Raw genomic sequence first — 18445 nt, forward strand, 5'->3', positions numbered from 1 at the left:
TGCTCTGATATCCTCCCATGCTTTTTCAATGCCATCTTTACACTGATAACTCCAAGATCTGTCTCTCTACACCTGAAATCTGGGCTTGTCTGTCTGCTTATGTGACATTGCTGTCTGGATGACTCACTGCTGTCTGATACAGAGGAGATAACCAAGACAAGTTCTCATCTTTCCACCTAAACCCACCTCCCTCTATATCCATTCTCTGTTTCTCTGGATAACACTGTCATCCTTCATGTCTCCTCAGCTCATAAATCTGGGGTCATCTTTGACTTCTCTCTCTCTCTCTCTCTACATATCCAACTGAGTGCTGAAACCTGTAATTTCTTTCTTTATAACATCAACAAAAAAATTGATAGGTTCATGGTCATGCTGATGAATGAATTATCATTTCTTTAATAAATTTAGCACACACCTTTTCATTAATGATTCAAAGTCAGTTACATGTAACTACAGAAGGTATTTACTTGCCAGGAACTTGTGACCTGGATTAGCCACTGTTGAAAGTAGGATACTGGGTTAGATGGACCATTGGTCTGACCCCCCAAGTATGGCTATTCTTATGTTCTTACCTTTCTCTTTCAAGCTTATAGGACAGTAAATAATACTATTGCATTATATTACTATGTTAATGCATGTGAATGTGTCTTTGTGAGCGATATTGTGGAAGGGCTATCTGGTAGGGTTTGTCTCTTTGCGGATGATACTAAACTCTGCAACAGGGTGGACACCCTGGAGGGTGTAAATGACATGAGGAAGGGCCTAGTGAAGCTAGAGGAATGGACCGATATTTGGCAATTAAGGTTTAATCCCCAAAAATGCAGGGTCATGCACTTGGGTCACAAAAATCCGAGGGAACTGTACAGTATAGGGGTTGAAGTGCTTCAGTGTACGAAGGAAGAGCGGGGCTTGGGGGTGATTGTACCTGATGACCTTAAAGCTTCCAAACAGGTAGAAAAAGGGATGATCAAAGCCAGAAGGATGCTTGGGTCTATAAAGAGAGGCATGACCAGCAGGAAAAAGGAGGTGATAGTGCTGTTATATAAGTCTCTAGTGAGGCCCCATTTGGAGTACTGTGTGTAGTTCTGGAGACCGCACCTATGGAAAAATACAAACAGGATGGAGTTGGTCCAGAGGGTGGCTATGAAATTAGTATGCGGTCTTGAATGCAAAAATTTTAGGGACAGGCTTATGAACCTCAACATGTATACGCTGGAAGAGAGGAGGGAGAGAGGAGACATGATAGAAACGTTTAAATATCTCAAGGGCATTTATGTACAGGAAGAGAGCCTTATGAAGGAGAGCTCTGGAATGAGGGGACATATGACAAAGTTAAGAGGGAATAGGCTTAGGAGTAACCTAAGGAAGTAGTATTTCACAGAAAGGGTGGTGGAGGCATGGAATAGCCTCCCGGTGGAGGTGGTGGAGTTGAGGACTGTTCCAGAATTTAAAAAGGCATGGGATAAGCATGTGGGATCGCTTAGGAACAGGAAGAGTTAGGAGTTACAGAGGATGGGCAGACTGGATTGGTCATATGGCCTTTATCTGTCATGTTTCTATGTTTCTAAATTAAAAGTAAAAAAAACTCCCATTATTCTCAATGGGGTCTAGTTACCATGAGGCCTATTTATTAAGTTGCACCAAGTTTCACAAATAATGCTTATTGTCGGCCAGAGTTAAGGTGTATTACATACACAACCTGTACATTAACTGTTAGGGGAGTTACGAGTACTTTGGTAAAGACAGTTGTGCAGATAAGGTAGAGTGATGGTCGCTACCATGTGTTAATGCAGTGTTCTCCCCAGAAAGTTTTGCCAACCAGGTGGCATGCAAAAGTAGCAAAATGAGGGCAGGGGAGTACTGCGCAGTACTCTTAAATTAGCTAGATATCCAGTAAAATCAGCAGAGTGATACACCCATTGAGAAGGTCCTGGGGAGAACACTGTGTAAATGGCACAGCTAGAGGTGTAGTTAACTGTACCTGTTATCTGCTATGTTATCATAAGTACATAAGTATTGCCATACTGGGAAAGACCAAAGGTCCATCAAGCCCAGCATCCTGTTTCCAACAGTGGCCAATCCAGATCACAAATACCTGGCAAGATCCCAAAAAGTACAAAACATTTTATACTGCTTATCCCAGAAATAGTGGATTTTCCCCAAGTCCATTTAATAACGGTCTATGGACTTTTCCTTTAGGAAGCCGTCCAAACCTTTTTTAAACTCCGCTAAGCTAACCACCTTTACCACATTCTCTGGCAGCGAATTCCAGAGTTTAATTACACATTGTGAAGAAAAAATTTCTCCAATTCGTTTTAAATTTACTACATTGTAGCTTCATCGCATGCCCCCTAGTCCTATTATTTTTGGAAAGCATGAACAGACGCTTCACATCTACCCGTTTGACTCCACTCATGTACAAGTGGGCATGTACAAGTGATTCACCATTGGGTGAGATGTGAATAATCAAGTGCAAGATATGAGACTCTAATCCACCTAGTTATTTCAACAGCTCTTGTTTTATGGTTACTTATCTATATACACTCAGTGTTATTTTTTGTGATATAAGTCTATACCTGAGTGAGGCCACTATCACGTTGTCAATAATATTTCTAGGATAAGCAGCATAAACTGTATTGTACACTTTTGGGATCTTGCCAGGTCCTTGTAACCTGGATTGGCCACTGTTAGAAACAGGATGCTGGGCTTCATGGATCTTCGGTCTGTCCCAGTATGGCAATAGTTATGTACGTACTCCCCTAACAAGGCTCATATATGATTTTAACCTCCACCTTAACCATATATCATATAGAGATCATTCATATGTTTTTTATGTTTTTTATCGCCTCAGCAGTGCACATGACCAACTTCACTCTTTTATTGGACATTCAACAGCACCCAAATCCTCACTGGCGACAATATTTTATTAAACTGTTTCTTCATTTACTTATTTAACTGTTCATTTTACTTTTTAATCTCTAAGTTACTTATAAGCAATACTTAACTTGCACTGAACGGTCAGACCAGGGGTTCAACAATGCCCAAATATGGATTTTCCCCAAGTCCATTTTAATAATGGTCTGTGGACTTTTCCTTTAGGAAGCCATCCAAACCTTTTTTAAACCCCACTAAGGTAACTGCTTTTACTACATTCTCTGGCAAAGAATTCCAGAATTTAATTACACATTGAGTGAAGAAATCTTTCTCTGATTTGTTTTAAATTTACTACTTTGTAGCTTCATTGCATGCCCCCTAGTCCTAGTATTTTTGGAAAGAGTAAACAAGCGATTCACGTCAACCAGTTCCACTGTACTCATTATTTTATAGACCTAAATCATATCTCCCCTTAGCTGTCTTTTCTCCAAGCTGATGAGCCCTAGCCACTTTAACCTTTCGTCATAAGAAGTCGTCCCATCCCCTTTATCGTTTTCATCGCCCTTCTCTGTACCTTTTCTAATTCCACTATATCTTTTTTAAGATGCGGTGACCAGAATTGAACATAGTATTCAAGGTGCTTTCGCACCATGGAGCAATACAAAGGCATTATAACATCCTCATTTTTATTTTTCATTCCTTTCCTAATAGTAACTAATATTCTATTTGCTTTCTTAGCCGCCGCACACCGAGCAGAAGGTTTCAACGTATCATCATAAACCATTGTATAATAGAAACAATTCTGAGCAAAAAGCCACTTGGGACCAGAGTGTGGTTTAGTGAACAGCAGAACAAGTTGTTTAGATCCTTCAAAGCGTGTATAAATTGCAGAGTATTTTACTGCTTCAGGATCTGAACAACTTATGTTGTCATCCACAAAGATAGAAAGTTAGCCCCATGGGCTTCTGTTGACATGTATTGGAAATTCTAATACCCTGTGAAATATATCACCATTTACTTTGTTTTTAGCTAAATAGCAACATTGATATAACACGTAAACTACAAAATCCTAACCTACTGAAAAGCCTTCCATCTTGCTCATATGAATTTGTTCTGACTGTGGATCAGAATTAGATTTTATTTCTGCTAATGAATTGCAGAGAGAGAATTATTGCTGATAGGATGTGTGCCATATGGAAATAAGATTTTTTTTAAATAGAATGACAAAACTGAATTAATCAGGAGGAAAACCTGTGATTTTGCTGTCAGTCAGGTAGTGAATTAAAATAGACTGCCAGACTTCTGCAACTTCCACCTACACTTTTGGTCTTCAGCTCTGTTGCTTGGTCAGAAGACATGTAGAAGCATAACTGAGAATTAAGCTACACCTGTCATTTTATTTTACAAATTATTTAGGGCAGTTTAACCAAAGGTTTCTGTCTAGCTAATGAGGAGAGAGCTGTTAACAGTATACTTTTTAGTTGGCTTTGAATAGTTATTAGTATTTATTTTGTATCCAATGTGGGGATTAACTGCAAATGTCATGCAAATACTTGTTATGGCCATCTTAGCTATGCTGACTTGAAAAGATATTTTTTCAGAAATAAAAAGTATACAGCATAGAGACTAACGGTGCTGATAACAAATAGCAAGGGTCAACTGTTTTCTATTTATTAGCTTTGATCTTTATTAATGGTGAAGTATTTTTTGTTTTGTTTTTAGTTTAGGAAAGAATCTACTGTTGAGTAGATGATGCAAAAATCTACCCTTGTTCATATGGGTAGTTAAGTTGCTCCCTCTGTCTTTTGCTGTAAACTAAATAATTTGGGTTCATACTGCAAGGTGGCTAAAAATCAGTGATTGTTTAAAATAATTAAAAAAATTAAAAAAAAAATTAAAAATGTAGTTCAAAAGATATAATCATGAAGTATATTTATAAATTCTAAAAGCAGTTTATGGCAATAACAAACTTTAATCAGTCATTGCTGCTAATGTATAGCTACATACATATCTGACCCTTTCAAAGAAGTTCAGTGATTTTAGGGAATAGAATAGATATGGACAAAAAATCATGTCCTATGTATAAATATATGAAACAGGATGGAGGAATAGAAAGCAAAACAGAAAGTGACCAGCAGAATACATTTTTCAATCCTTTCAGATTCTGAATGAAGTCTCCATTGAATTTTGAGGTTTACTGATGAAATTGCAGAAGGGAAAAACCTGCCATGACAACAGGCCATAAGGGAAAAGTACATTTGAGAATATTTTAATGAAGTTCTTTTATCTGTGGGTGAGGTAGGCATGCATGAACAATGGAAAAAGTACAATAAAGAAATGCAAGGCCTCATTGCCAAAATGAAATATCATGAGTAGTATTTTTTCTGCTTTGAAGATACTGAAGGGAAATTGAACATACATAATCTCTTGGTTTGAATTACAAGTTTATCAATGCCTGATTCTGGGTAATGTTTTTTTTAATTATTATTGTGAAGCTACAGTGATATACTAGGTCTTTTTGATGTACATGATAATGACATTGAAAGTGGAGTAGGTGGACAGCTGACAGAATCTGATATTTTAAGGATGAGGGCTCCTAAACAAGAGATGAATGGAGTTAGCACTATACTGCTTGTTGAGTATTACTCATTGTATTCTGTGATGACAGTGTAAAAGAAATAGCCACTTCCTTGTCATCAGCAGCAGATGAATCCATTAACTGATGGGTTGTATCCGCCTACCAGCAGGTGGAGATAGAGAACAGTGAAAAACCATAGTGCCTCTTGGACGGCTGTCCCCCAACTGCCTTCAGTATTTCTCTATCTCCCAGCAGGTTTGGATGTAGCTTGATCAGCTCCTGGATTTCAGACTGCCTGGGGTGGCTCCTGTGCTTTGCCAGTTGAGCAGGGGTGTTGTGGCTGGTGGTGCCCAGTTTAAAGGCATATAGGTTCACCCTTTCCCTGCCTTACCCATTCCCCCCGTCTCCCGGAGTCCCTCTGTTGCTGCCTGCCTCCAACATTCCTCACAGCGTTACAAAAAAAAAAAAAAAAAAAAAGTGCGCTTTTACTGCGTGGCTGTTCTGAGGCTTTTTCCAGTGATCCTGCTTCTGTGCAGCTTGACCAGAGCTCGTCGACTCGGTCTTCTAAGGTGAGAGTGGTGCCCAGCTCCTCCGTGGAGGTTCCTGCGGACGCCATTCCGATCGGGATAAGTTTTGACGCGAAGTCGCCATTTTATTGCTATATTCCTGTCCTGTGAAAAAACGGACGATGGCTGCTGAAGGAGTTAAGCACTGCTCCCGTGTGGTAAACGCAGATCAGCAGCGGGGCTGTGTAAAACGTGCTCCTTAGACGCTCACGCTGGTTCGAGCATGCCAAGTGATGTTTCTTCCCGTTCGATGGAGCTGGCAGCAGGCGCCATTTTGGAAGTGCCGCATGCCTCGACCCTCGCGGTTGCGGAGGAGTCTGAGGGCAGGGGGATGCCTTGTTTAGAGGCTGCCAGAGGAGCTCCTAAATCTGTTTCTCCTAATTCGGAGGCAGAGGGTCAGGGTGAGTTTTTCTCCCCTGAGTTTGTTATTTTAATGCGTAAGGCGTTCATGTTGAAAAGAGCTCTGCCGCAGGTGTCTGACACTGCGTTGCCTCCTGGCTTCCCTCCGGGTGTTGATGCCCCGGGGATGACTTCAGAGGTTATTTCCTCCCCCGAGCGTTGGAAACACGCTAAACATAGATGGGTAAATTCCCCGTCTGAAAGTGGCGCATACCCCTTCCCCCCCTCCCCCCCCTCCTCCCCCCCCCCCCCCCCCCCCCGTGGTTGGGCTGTGGAGAGTCTGAGGGATCTGGCAGACCCTCATGGACGGATGATCCAGAGGAGGGTGCCTGTTTGCCACTAGATTTGGATGATCCCAATGCGGTTCGCATTTTCCACCGCGACGAGCAGGCAGCTCTCATTACTGACGCCTTGCAGGCCCTCTCGATTCATGATCCTGCTGAAAGCGACGCCTCCTCTGTTAATCTTAGGATGGCAAGTACTAAGAAGCCTACTCGGGCCTTTCCTGTGCATGACTCCGTCCAAGAGCTTATTTCTGCTCAATGGTCTGACCCTGATGGGCCTTTGAAAGTGGCCAGGGCTATGGGTCAGCTTTACCCTCTGCGTGAGGAGCACTTGGCCCCTTTGGGGATGCCTAAAGTGGATGCATTGGTCACGGCTGTGACAAAAAACACCACTCTCCCAGTAGAGGGAGGAGTCGCTTTGAAAGACATGCGGGACCGGCGGCTTGAGTCCGCGCTGAAGCAGCCCTTTGAAATTGCGGGTCTCGCCTTGGGGGCATCTATTTGCAGTTCCTATGCAGCCCGGGCATGTCTTTTCTGGCTACAGCAGGCGGTGGAACAGCCCGCTGAGGGTGCGGGCCCCCTTTCTGAGGTTGCCCCGTGGATGGAGTCGGCCCTGTCATTTTTGGCTGACGCCCTGTATGATCTGGTCAGAGCTTCGGCTAAACAGATGTCTGTGGCGATGTCCACCCACCGCCTTCTTTGGCTGTGGCATTGGGCGGCGGACATGGCTCCTAAGCAAAGACTGGTGAGGCTTCCCTTTCAGGGCCTCCTGTTATTTGGAGAGGAATTGGAGAAGATTGTGAAAGACCTGGGTGAATCTAAACCCCAGAGGTTACCCGAGGATAGGCCGAGGCCTTCTTCCAAGGGTTCTGTGTTTCCCTCGTCTTCAGACCTCGCTTCCGTGAAGCTCAAAGGTGTCGCCCGGGGCGCTCTGCTGGGTTTTCTCAACGTGCCCTTTTTCAGCAGAGGAACTCCTTTTGCTCTGACAAACGTTCCGCAGGGGCCAGTTCAAGGCCAGGAATTCAGGGGCATCCTCCACAATGATGGGACGCCGGTCCACTCCTCCTTGCCTGCAATAGGAGGACGTCTTTCCCTCTTTCTAGAGGAGTGGACCAAGATTACCTCAGATCAGTGGGTCCTGGACCTGATCAGAGAAGGTTGCCGACTGGAATTCGGTGCCCCGATGAGTGACGTGTTTGTAGAGTCTCGATGCGGCCCTGCCGTAAAACAGGCGGCGGTAGAGGAGACCTTGCAAGTCTTGCTGCACCTCAGAGTGGTGATCCCGGTGCCTCCTGCCGAACGTGGCTGCTTCCATAATTCCATTTATTTTGTCGTGCCTCGAAAAGGTGGGTCTTACAGGCTGATCCTCGACTTACGAAGAGTAAACGAGGCTCTCAGAGTACGACATTTCCGTGTGGAAACCCTGCGCTCCGTCATTGCGGCGGTACAGCCAGGAGAGTTTCTCACGTCTCTGGACCTAAAAGAAGCTTATTTGTACATTCCTATCTGGCCTCGACACCAGCGGTTCCTCCGCTTTGTAGTGCTGGGAAAGCATTTCCAGTTTCAGGCCTTGCCGATTTGGTCTTATAGCCTGGCTATTGAGAGGGCGCAATTGAGAGACAAGGGCTACTCTAATAAGGTCATCTCCACTCTCTTGCAGGCCTGCAAGCGGTCCACCTCTGCAGCTTATGCTCGGATCTGGCGCAAATTTGAGGCATGGGGGTGTTTCAAAGGAGATCACACCCACGCAAGCTACAGTCTCAACTGTGCTGGACTTTTTGCAGGAGGGCTTACAAAAAGGCTTGGCTTACAATTCCCTGCGGGTGCAAGTGGCAGCATTATCATGCTGTCGAGGGAAGGTCGCTGGCTGGTCCCTTGCTGCTCATCTGGACATTGCCAGATTTCTCAGAGGGGTGCTGCGGCTCCGTCCTCCTGTCCGGTTGCCCTGTCCGGCCTGCAACCTGGGGCTAGTGTTGAAGGCTCTTCAGTGTTCGCCCTTCGAGCCGCTTCGGCGAGCTTTAGAGAGGGATGTGACTCTCAAGACAGGCTTGTTGATGGCCATCACATCGGCTAGACGCGTGTCTGAGCTGCAGACGCTGTGCTGTCGGGACCCTTTTCTGCAATTCTCGGAGTCCGGAGTAATGGTACGTACAGTGCCTTCCTTCCTGCCTAAGGTGGTTTCAGCGTTTCACCTGAACCAGCCCATTTTTCTTCCTTCCTTTTCTAGGGAAGAGTTCCCGGACTCCTTTGGGCAGTTACATCTTTTGGATGTCAGCAGGGTGCTGTTGCAGTATCTACAGATGTCTAATGACTTCAGGACTTCTGATCACCTTTTTGTCTTGTTTTCAGGTCCTCGGCGTGGAGGTCCAGCGTCTAAGGCCACTATAGCCCGTTGGCTCAGAGAAGTCATTTTTGCTGCATGTCTGCTTTGAGGTTGGTCTCCGCCTGAAGCGTTTAAGGCGCATTCCACGAGAGCCATCTCTTCCTTGTGAGCTGAAACGGGTGCACTCTCTCTTCAAGAGATCTGTAGTGCGGCTACTTGGGCTTCTCAGCTCTCTTTTGCCTGGCATTACAGGCTAGATGTTGCAGCGAAGCAGGACGCTGTTTTTGGAGCTCAAGTATTGGCTCGTGGTGTGGCCTGTGCCCACCCTAAGTAGGGATTGCTTTTGTATATCCCATCAGTTAATGGATTCATCTGCTGCTGATGACAAGGAGGGGAAAATTAGGTTCTTACCTTGGTGATTTTCTTTCCTTTAGTCATAGCAGATGAATCCATGATCCCTCCCTGTCTGACTTTGTTTTTTGTTCAGATCTTTCATGCAGATATAAATCTCACTGGGAGAAGTTGGAAAACAGTTAACAGAATTTCTACATGATGTTCTACTACAGGAGGTTGAGATCGTCCCTCCTTTGTTGCTCCTGTTCTGGGGCGTTTGTTCGCTGTGAGGAAAGTTTGTGTTACTATACCTTTATGGTTCACTCTGCTTTGGAAATCTCAAATACTGAAGGCATTTGGAGCTAGCCGTCCAAGAGGCACTATGGTTTTTCAGTGTTCTCTATCTCCACCTGCTGGTAGGCGGATACAACCCATCAGTTAATGGATTCATCTGCTGTGACTAAAGGAAAGAAAATTACCAAGGTAAGAACCTAATTTTCCCTTATTAGCATATTTAAATACATTAAAATGAGAATTCAAGTGGTAAATTTACCTGCAGATTACAGTGAGAGGCAATTGGTGAAAAAATATGTTGGCTTGTTTATAAAGAAAACTCTCCACACTTCACTGATATAGTTTTATTTATTTTTTTTATTTAAAACCGGAAGCTTTATTAAATTAATCCAGCAAATATACATTATAGAAAACCGTACACAATAACAGTGCCCAACACTTAGATTCATCTTCACCGAGAAACCTACCAAAGCAGGATTCCTCACATTTAACCAACTACTTCCCAGTTATATATTTTTTTGTATATTTCAAAGAAAAATATTAATGCAAAATGTTCTTAATATGTAGCATAAATACCCTTTGATATAGTTTTATTTCTAATGTTTTTGCAGTTTAGAAATAACTGAAGAGACCTTGGCAAGTGAAATAGGCAATAATAGAATTAAATTACAGACATGAAAAAAATGAATGGAACATGCATTATTTCCTTTTCATTTTCTAGCTAATATTCTCAGTTTTACTAGGGCCAGTCTTTAACTGCTAAAGAAGAGGGCTTGGCAATGACAGATATCTTACAATCATTTCATAATACTGTCTACAACAAATTTCAAAGATAAAGATGACCCATTCAAGGAATATGTTTGGTTTTCTAGTGAGGGGAGAGTGAATAGAATGGTATCTTGAGAATTCAGGGGCATAGCTACGGGTGGGCCTGGGTGGGCCCAGGCCTACCCAATTTCAGCTCTGGCCCACCCACCCACTTTTCCTCCAGGCCCGTGCCAGCCCCAGCTCCCATTGTCGGCCACTGCTGCTTTTCCTGTTGAGCAGCAGGGCCGGCGCTACAAAAAGAAGAAGCGCTCAGCTGACTGAGCTGAGTGCCAACGCTAACGACGAGAAAAAATGTAAAAAAAAAAAAAAAAAGCGCAGCACCGCAGGCACCCTCGAAGCATTGGCTGCTGGCTCTGCAGGCTCCTTCTGTCTCTTACGTCACTGCCCCTGTTTTGCTCCAGGGGCAGTGACGTAAGAGACGGGAGGAGCCTGCAGAGCCAGCAGCCAATGCTTCGAGGCTGCCTGCGGTGCCGCTCTTTTTTTTAAAACATTTTTTCTCGTCGTTAGCGTTGGCACTCAGCTCAGTCAGCTGAGCGATTCTTCTTTTTGTAGCGCCGGCCCTGCTGCTCAACAGGAAAAGCAGCAGTGGCCAGCAATGGGAGCTGGGGCTGGTGGGCCTGAATCGGGAGAGGGAAAACGGATGGCAGGATGGGGAGAAAGAGGGAAAACGGAAGGATGTGGAGAGAGAGAGGGAAAACAGATGGAAGCATGGGGAGAGAAAGAGGGAAAACAGATGGAAGGATGGGGAGAGAAAGAGGGAAAACAGATGGAAGGATGGCAGAGAGAGGGAAAACGGAAGGATAGGGAGAGAAAGAGGGGAAACAGACGGAAGGATGGCAGAGAGAGAGGGAAAACAGATGGAAGGATGGGGAGAGAAAGAGGGAAAACAGACGGAAGGATGGCAGAGAAAGAGGGAAAACGGAAGGATGGGGAGAGAGAGGGAAAACAGACGGAAGGATGGCAAAGAGGGAAAACAGATGGAAGGATGGCAGAGAAAGAGGAAAAACGGATGGATGGGGAGAGAGACACTGGATGGAAGGATGGGGAGAGAAAGAGGGGAGATGGATGAAAGGATGCAGAGAGAAAGGGGAGAGACTGGAAGGATGTGGAGAGAGAAGGGACACAACAGAAAAGGGTAGAGAGAGACACTGGTTAGAAGGAAGGAGAGAGAGACATTAGATGGAAGGATCAGGAGAGAGGGTAGATGGGTAGAAGGATGGGGAGAGAAAGAGGGAAGACGCTGGATGGAAGGGTAGGGAGAAAGAGGTGACACTGGATGGAAGGATGCAGAAAGAAAGAGGGGAGACTATTGGAAGGATGGGGAGAGAGAGGGGAGACACTGGAGGATGGGGAGAGAAAGAGGAGAGCTGCTGCATGGAAAGGGGGAGTAGTGAAAGATTGGAGAATAAGAGGAAGGGGCATGGGGAGAACAAGGGTGAGAAAAAGATGAAAAGCCATAAGTAGATGAAGGAAATTAAAGAATGGATAGTAAGAATGAATTAAATCTGGACACAGAGAGAGGCAGAAAAATATTGAAGAAAGCAAAGAAAAAGGAGAGAAAAATGACAAATGGCCAGGAAACCCTGGCAGAAGAGTTAAGCGAAAACAAAGGAAAGCAGAATCTAGAGACTGGGAGCAACACAATGAGAAAAAGCAAATGGCCATACAACAAAGGTAAAGAAAAAAATTTTATTTTTAATTTAGGATAAAGTAATATGGTGTTAATAAAGTTTCAGAGACCAATACTTCCTTCCTTAGGTCAGCATTATACTGACCTGAGGCAGGAGGTTTTGGCCTCTGAAAGCTCACTGAAAAGGATTAGGCTATTAAATAAATTGTCGGAAATCAGATGCACTGAAAAGCAGCACTTTACCCTGTGTGACAAATGCATCTGTGTGTGACTAAATTTTGCTTGGGGGGGGGGGGGGGGTAGAGAGAAAATTTTGTGCCCACCCACTTTGGGTTCAGGCCCACCCAAAATTGGCAGTCTGGCTACGCCACTGCTTGAGATAGGCTGTATGCTGCAAGTGTTCCATTTCTTGTTTTAATTTATTTTCTTGTTGTAACTTTTATTGATTGACTGGAAAGAGGAAAGGAAGACTTAGGATATATCCTGCAGTCCTGGAGATTAGAGATATGCATTTGTTTTTAAACTAATTACAAATGTGATGAATAGTAGCATGTTCGGTTAGGTTGGTTGTCACTAAACAATGCATGACACAGTGGCTCAGAAACAGTGGTGCCACTCTTTGAGTGGTAGAGTAGGGCAGGGTGGGGGACGAGCCAGTCAGGTTGGAACTTTTTGATAAGCAGCCAGACAAACCTATTCCTGCCTGACTTATCCAGATCTTATGGGCAATAATGTTGCACCTAGGCTGTAAGACATACAGAATCAAGGCAGAGAACCATTTTCTCTGAGGCTTTCAGAGAAAGAGAGAGAAAATCTGATTATTTTTTCTTTAGGGCTTCTGCAAAGAATTACAGAAGTTTTAGATGTTAAAAAAAAATTTCATCCAAAGAGCATACAGACCTATGTTACAAGCAAAGAAAAGTGTGCTTTCTTTCCAAGTTTGCTGGGTGTTGGAGGGAAATACAAGACTCTTTATGCTTCGTCCTTCCCCTACATCAGTCCACAATCCTGGAATGTTCTGCCACGACAGCTTAAGGAGCTTGTTGACCATCATCAGTTCAAGAAGACCTTAAAAACCCTCTTATTCGCCAAGGCTTATCCCCCTGGCTACTTTTGTGTTTAACCTCTATCTCTTGTTGGCTCTTCACCCCTGTCATTTACCCGTGTCATCCCATGTACCTTCCCCTCCTGTCACATTCTGTTTCTGTGCCATTTCTGTAAGCCAAATTGTGCCTGCTTATGTGGGGTAAAAATGCACCAAATAAAAATAAATAAATAAAGAGTGTTTACTTTCTGCCAACTGGGGGGATCAATATAGTGACAGGGAGGGGCATTAGGAGACTGGAGTTACACGCATTTCTGTTCAAAGCAGAGGAAAGTGTTTTTGCTTTCCAAGCATGTTAGCATTGCCAGCTGGTGCAGGCAGTGAAGTGTTTCACTGTGTATGAGACAGCAAGGGTCGAGTGACATCTTAGTGTATCTCTGTCTCACAAGCAAAGAGTATGCTATAAACTAATTAAGATCCATATATATGTTTTGTTTGTTAGCTTGTTTTTTTTTTTTTTTTTTTTTTTTTTTTTTACTTTCAGAGCTAATCGGGCATTGAGATAGGATTCCATCTTGCAGTCTATTAAAAGGCTTCTCCCAACTGATTAGTGACTGAAGAGGGTCTGACACGCTCTTAAAGGGACCTCAGCCTAATAATGTGAGAGATCATTAAAGGGTTACACAACCAGTACTACTGCTTATAATTTCCAAAGAGCTATCAGGTTATACACCACTGTAAAGACACATATCAGAAAGGCAATCCTTTCCTATTTTACAAAGCTTACAGTCTAGTCTGATTGTCGCATGATGCTTGGGAAGGGTAGAAGTGGAAATGGTCCTACAAGAAGAGAAGAAAAGGGCAGGTAGGACATATAGGATCATCAGCGGCTCAAGTGTGGAGGAAGAGACGAGACAGTTTAGAAGTATGCCTGTATTTGTTTACTATAGCACTTAATATACTGCTTTTTCTCCCTGACAACAATGCAGTTTACAAAATAAAATAAAATATAATGAATCAAAGATATGAGAAAATAGAAAACACCAATCATAAATGTCAAAATAGGACAAAAGACAGTACACCAACCCATCTAAAAAGAGATTTCTCTAAGAGAAAGATAGCAAAATCTGCAGCTTTCAATACAACTGTAAAAGAACACATGTCAGGTCCTGCCTCCACAGAGAGGCAAAAGAAGGCAGAGAGAGTGCGGGGTGAAGTACAGGAGAGAAGCAGCATATAAAGCCAACAGAGTAGAGCAGCAGACGTGCCCAATTTCCTACTGAAAAGTATATGGGACGGAGTTTGGCAGATGCAAAATCTGATGAATGTTCATTGGTGGGATTTGTGTCAGAGTCATCAGGTGGAAAATGTAAGTCTGAAGAGGATCTTGAAAAAGTGGGCTCCACAGTTAGGAGGTAGGCAGTGACACTGGCACTGCCAGGGTCATGAGCACCCCATGGACAGAACAGAAGGTAGAGAGTTGTAATGATGCCCTTTCCTTTCATTCTCCCCTCCATCCTCAACCCCAGGTACAGTAGCAGCTTCCTAACCCCCCCCCCCCCCCCAAACAAGGAAATAGAGAAGAAGTGTCATAAAACCTCAGGGGGGAAGCATTTTAAAATGCTTGAAGATCCTCAGTATAGAGAATGAAATTACTGTAGGATGACCATTAATAGAGGCAAGCTGATGGGCCAGCTTAAGAAAAGTGACATGCATCATCATTTGCAGAAACAGCACCTTTTTTTATCTTGGTTCAAGAGAAAGTACTGATCCTAGGATAGGGGACTCGATTTGGCAGTGGAAATAGCAGTGGCAGGAAAGCTACAGCTTCCAGTCTCTTTTTCCAGCGAGGTGGTATGCTAGTAGCCCTGATGCCCTTCAAAGCAAGTCACTATGGAGGAAATTGGGTCATGTTCAGCAGTACACTATTATGGGGCAAATGGTAAGCAGCATCGATGTTGGTGGCACAATGCCTCTGGGAAAATGATTGCCCTGGATAATTAATCCTGCAAGTGGTTAAGAACATGGGATTTCGAAGGCTACTGCATCTCGTAGCCCCAGTTACCAAATGCCCTGCAGTACTTTTATTTTAGTTTTGTTTAGTTCCGTTTATCAGTCATTCCAGTTTACCAGATCCGGATTGATAGCTGTGCTGATTACTGTGTTTCTTCATTTTGATCCATGCCGTGACTAATTTTCAAGAATTTTTTGTCGTTGCTGTACTTACTGCCTAAGATGTTAATGACCAAAACGTCTAAAGCTGATGTGTGTTTTTCATTGGCATCGTGTCTTAAGTAGCGTATGATAGATCTGCTGACACCTTAGAAGCTACTACAAAAGCAGGCCTCATCAGTGCACACCGTACTGGAAGAACTGCTGACACTAAAGGCTCTTATGTATCAACATCTAGAAGCCTTCAGAAGTATCAAAAAAGGAATCAACTTGCATCACAAGAACACTCGATGCAGCAATGTTTCAAGAAAATTGAAGAAGGCAAATAAAGACCATATGGCCCATCCATGCCATCTACTATCCCTTTCTCTTCCTTAGAGATCTTATATAGTTGTCCCAAACTTTCTTGAAATCAGATACATTCTTTATCTCCACCACGTCCACCGGGAGGCCATTCCATGAATTCATAGCTCCCCTTTCCTACCTTTCTTCCAAAATATACATATCGAGATCTTTAACTTTGTCCCTATAGGCTTTACGACAGAGACCACTGACCATTTTAGTAGCCACCCTCTATCCTGAGTTCATCCTGTTTATATATTTCTGATGATTCGGTCTCAAGAACTGTGAACAACACTCTAAAGAAGCAACCTAATGGTTAGAGCAGTGGGCTGGGGAATTGGGTTTGATTCCTGCCTGTGGCTCCTTGTTATCCTGGGGAAGTCATCTAACCCTTCATTGCCCTAGTTACAAGAATTTAGATTGTGAGCCCACTAGGGACAGAGAACGTACCTGCATATAATAAATGTAAACCGCTTTGGTCATACTGTAGAAACTCGCAATATCAAATCCATTATCCTTTAACGTTTCTAATACAGAGGCATTTTCACCTCCTTTGTCCTGCTGACCATACCTCTTCCTGTGCACCCAACCTTTGTTCTAGCTTTTGCCATCATCTTTTCTACCTATTTGGCCACCTTAGGATCATCACATACAATCACTCCAAAATCCCACTCTCTTTCATACACAGAATTACTTCACCCCGCTTCCTCAGGTTTTTGTAGCCCAAATGCATGACCCTGCATTTTATTGCATTAAATCTTAGCTGCCAAATTCTGGACCATTCTTCTAGCTTCACTAGATCCCTCCTCATGTTATCCACCTTATCTTATTGCAGATTTTAGTATCATCCACAAAGACACAAACCTTACTAGACAGCCCTTCTGGAATATTGCTTAGAAAAATGTTAAAAAGAACTGGATCCAGACCCAAACCTTTAGGCACACCACTGGTAACACTCTTTTCCTCAGAGTGAGCTCCATTTACCACTACCCTCTGTTACTTTCCACTCAACCAGTTCCTAACCTAGTTAGCTAATTTAGGGCCCAAACTGAGGGCACTCAGTTTATTTATAAGTCGGCTATGCAGAATTATGTGAAAGGCTTTGCTAAAATCTAAATATACAAATGTTTAGATTTTCATGCAACAGAAAACAAAAGCAATTGTGAAGTTGCCAGCAGACCTAGTAGACATTGCAAATAGGAATAGCAAAATAATAACTTTTGGAACTCCCAGAAAGGGCAGAAGGTAAAGATAAGATCTTGTATCTGGTACTTTTTCAAAGCCATTAGAAATAGGGCTGACCCTGTCTCATCCAGGTGGGCAGGAAACTTAACCCTCTTTTGTCTGATTGTAGCAAAGCTCCTCCACTACCCTCAAATTCTGGAAACTTTAACAGCAGCACAAAGCAGAAAACTGCTGCTACCTGAAGGCCAAAAACTGCATATTGTTCAAGGTCTGTGCAGCAGCACAGTGCAAAAATCAAACATCTACTCAGTATATGACCGTAGCTAAAGAAGCTTGGCACTTGTTAAAGTATTCTATACCTGGCGCTATTGCTTGTTACTCTGAATAATCAGATGAAAGCCTGAAATTCTGTAAATGTATATATGTAAGGGGCATATAAATTTGTCACCCAGTTAATAGAATTGCCCTTTATATGGGAAGGTTACAAAACAGTCCTAAGGGGTGAAATGTATTAGCTATTTTTCATGAGCAGGATTATGTACAGTGTCCTGTGAAATTATTGTGACTCCAAAAAGAGAAATGTGGGTTTGCTAATTTGTCAGCTGGCAGGACACTCTGTTTTTGTTAATAAAGCCTACTACTATATAGCTGTCAACAAAATTAGGGAATTGTTAGCAGGGGGTCTGAAGAACCAAAGGGAAAAGACTAAAATAACCAGTATTATAGACCCAGATCCACAAATTTAATAATAAAGATGAAGATTATTTCTACGCAGTTTATTCAATATTCTCATGTGTACAAATCAAAAGTGGTAATCCTAAGTTACTTGACCTTTTTCATCACAGTTAAACTACTCAGTTCTATCCCCTTTTCAGAGGGAACAGTTAGAGGCCCCTATAACAGAGGCAGACGTAGTTAAGGCAATCAAGGCTACAGCCCATAAGGCGCAGGGGCCAAATGGTCTTTCTTCTGAGTTTTATAAGACATTTTCATAAATTCTAGGTCTTTGATTGCTTAAACATTTTGCATATCTCTGCATCCCCAATGAAAAGACCCAACAATATTACAGAAACTCATATTGTACTGGGAAAAAACAGTATGAGCCTCTGCCCAAGTTACAAACTCTAGTCATATTTCTCTGCTTAAGTGGGTTGTAAAATCTATGCTAAGATGTTGACAGAGGGATTTTCAAATATTTGAAAACGTAGTTATCAATCAAGTCGGCTTTGTGGCTGGTTGGTGTATTTCAGACAATGTACATATTAGGACTGTTGATTAATCATGACTAACACAGTTGATGTGCTAAATTTTTCCGTAATTACAAATTTTAATTATGAGTTAACTGTATTTTGGGGGTGTTGGGATGTTTTGTGACTTCCTGGATGAGATGATGCTTCACCTTTGGAGTAATTTTGGCAGATTTGCCTCTCATGGGAAGATTCACCGTTGTTCCAAGTCTTCTCCATTTGGAGATAATGACTTTCACTGTGGTTTGGTGGCATTCCAGAGCTTTAGAAATGGCTTTGTAACCCCTTCCAGACTAATATTTTTCAACAACTTTTTTTCTGATCTCTTTTGGAGTTTCCTTTGAT

At 43.0% G+C, this 18445-nt stretch overlaps 1 protein-coding gene across 2 annotated transcripts in view; it reads left to right on the forward strand.

Moving 5' to 3' along the window:
* SRGAP1 (SLIT-ROBO Rho GTPase activating protein 1) overlaps window positions 1-18445 on the forward strand; it is a 469248-nt gene that overhangs the window by 232981 nt on the left and 217822 nt on the right. The gene's annotated exons all lie outside the window — the stretch shown is intronic.

Source organism: Microcaecilia unicolor, chromosome 10, assembly GCF_901765095.1.
Source record: "Microcaecilia unicolor chromosome 10, aMicUni1.1, whole genome shotgun sequence".
NCBI lineage: Eukaryota > Metazoa > Chordata > Amphibia > Gymnophiona > Siphonopidae > Microcaecilia > Microcaecilia unicolor.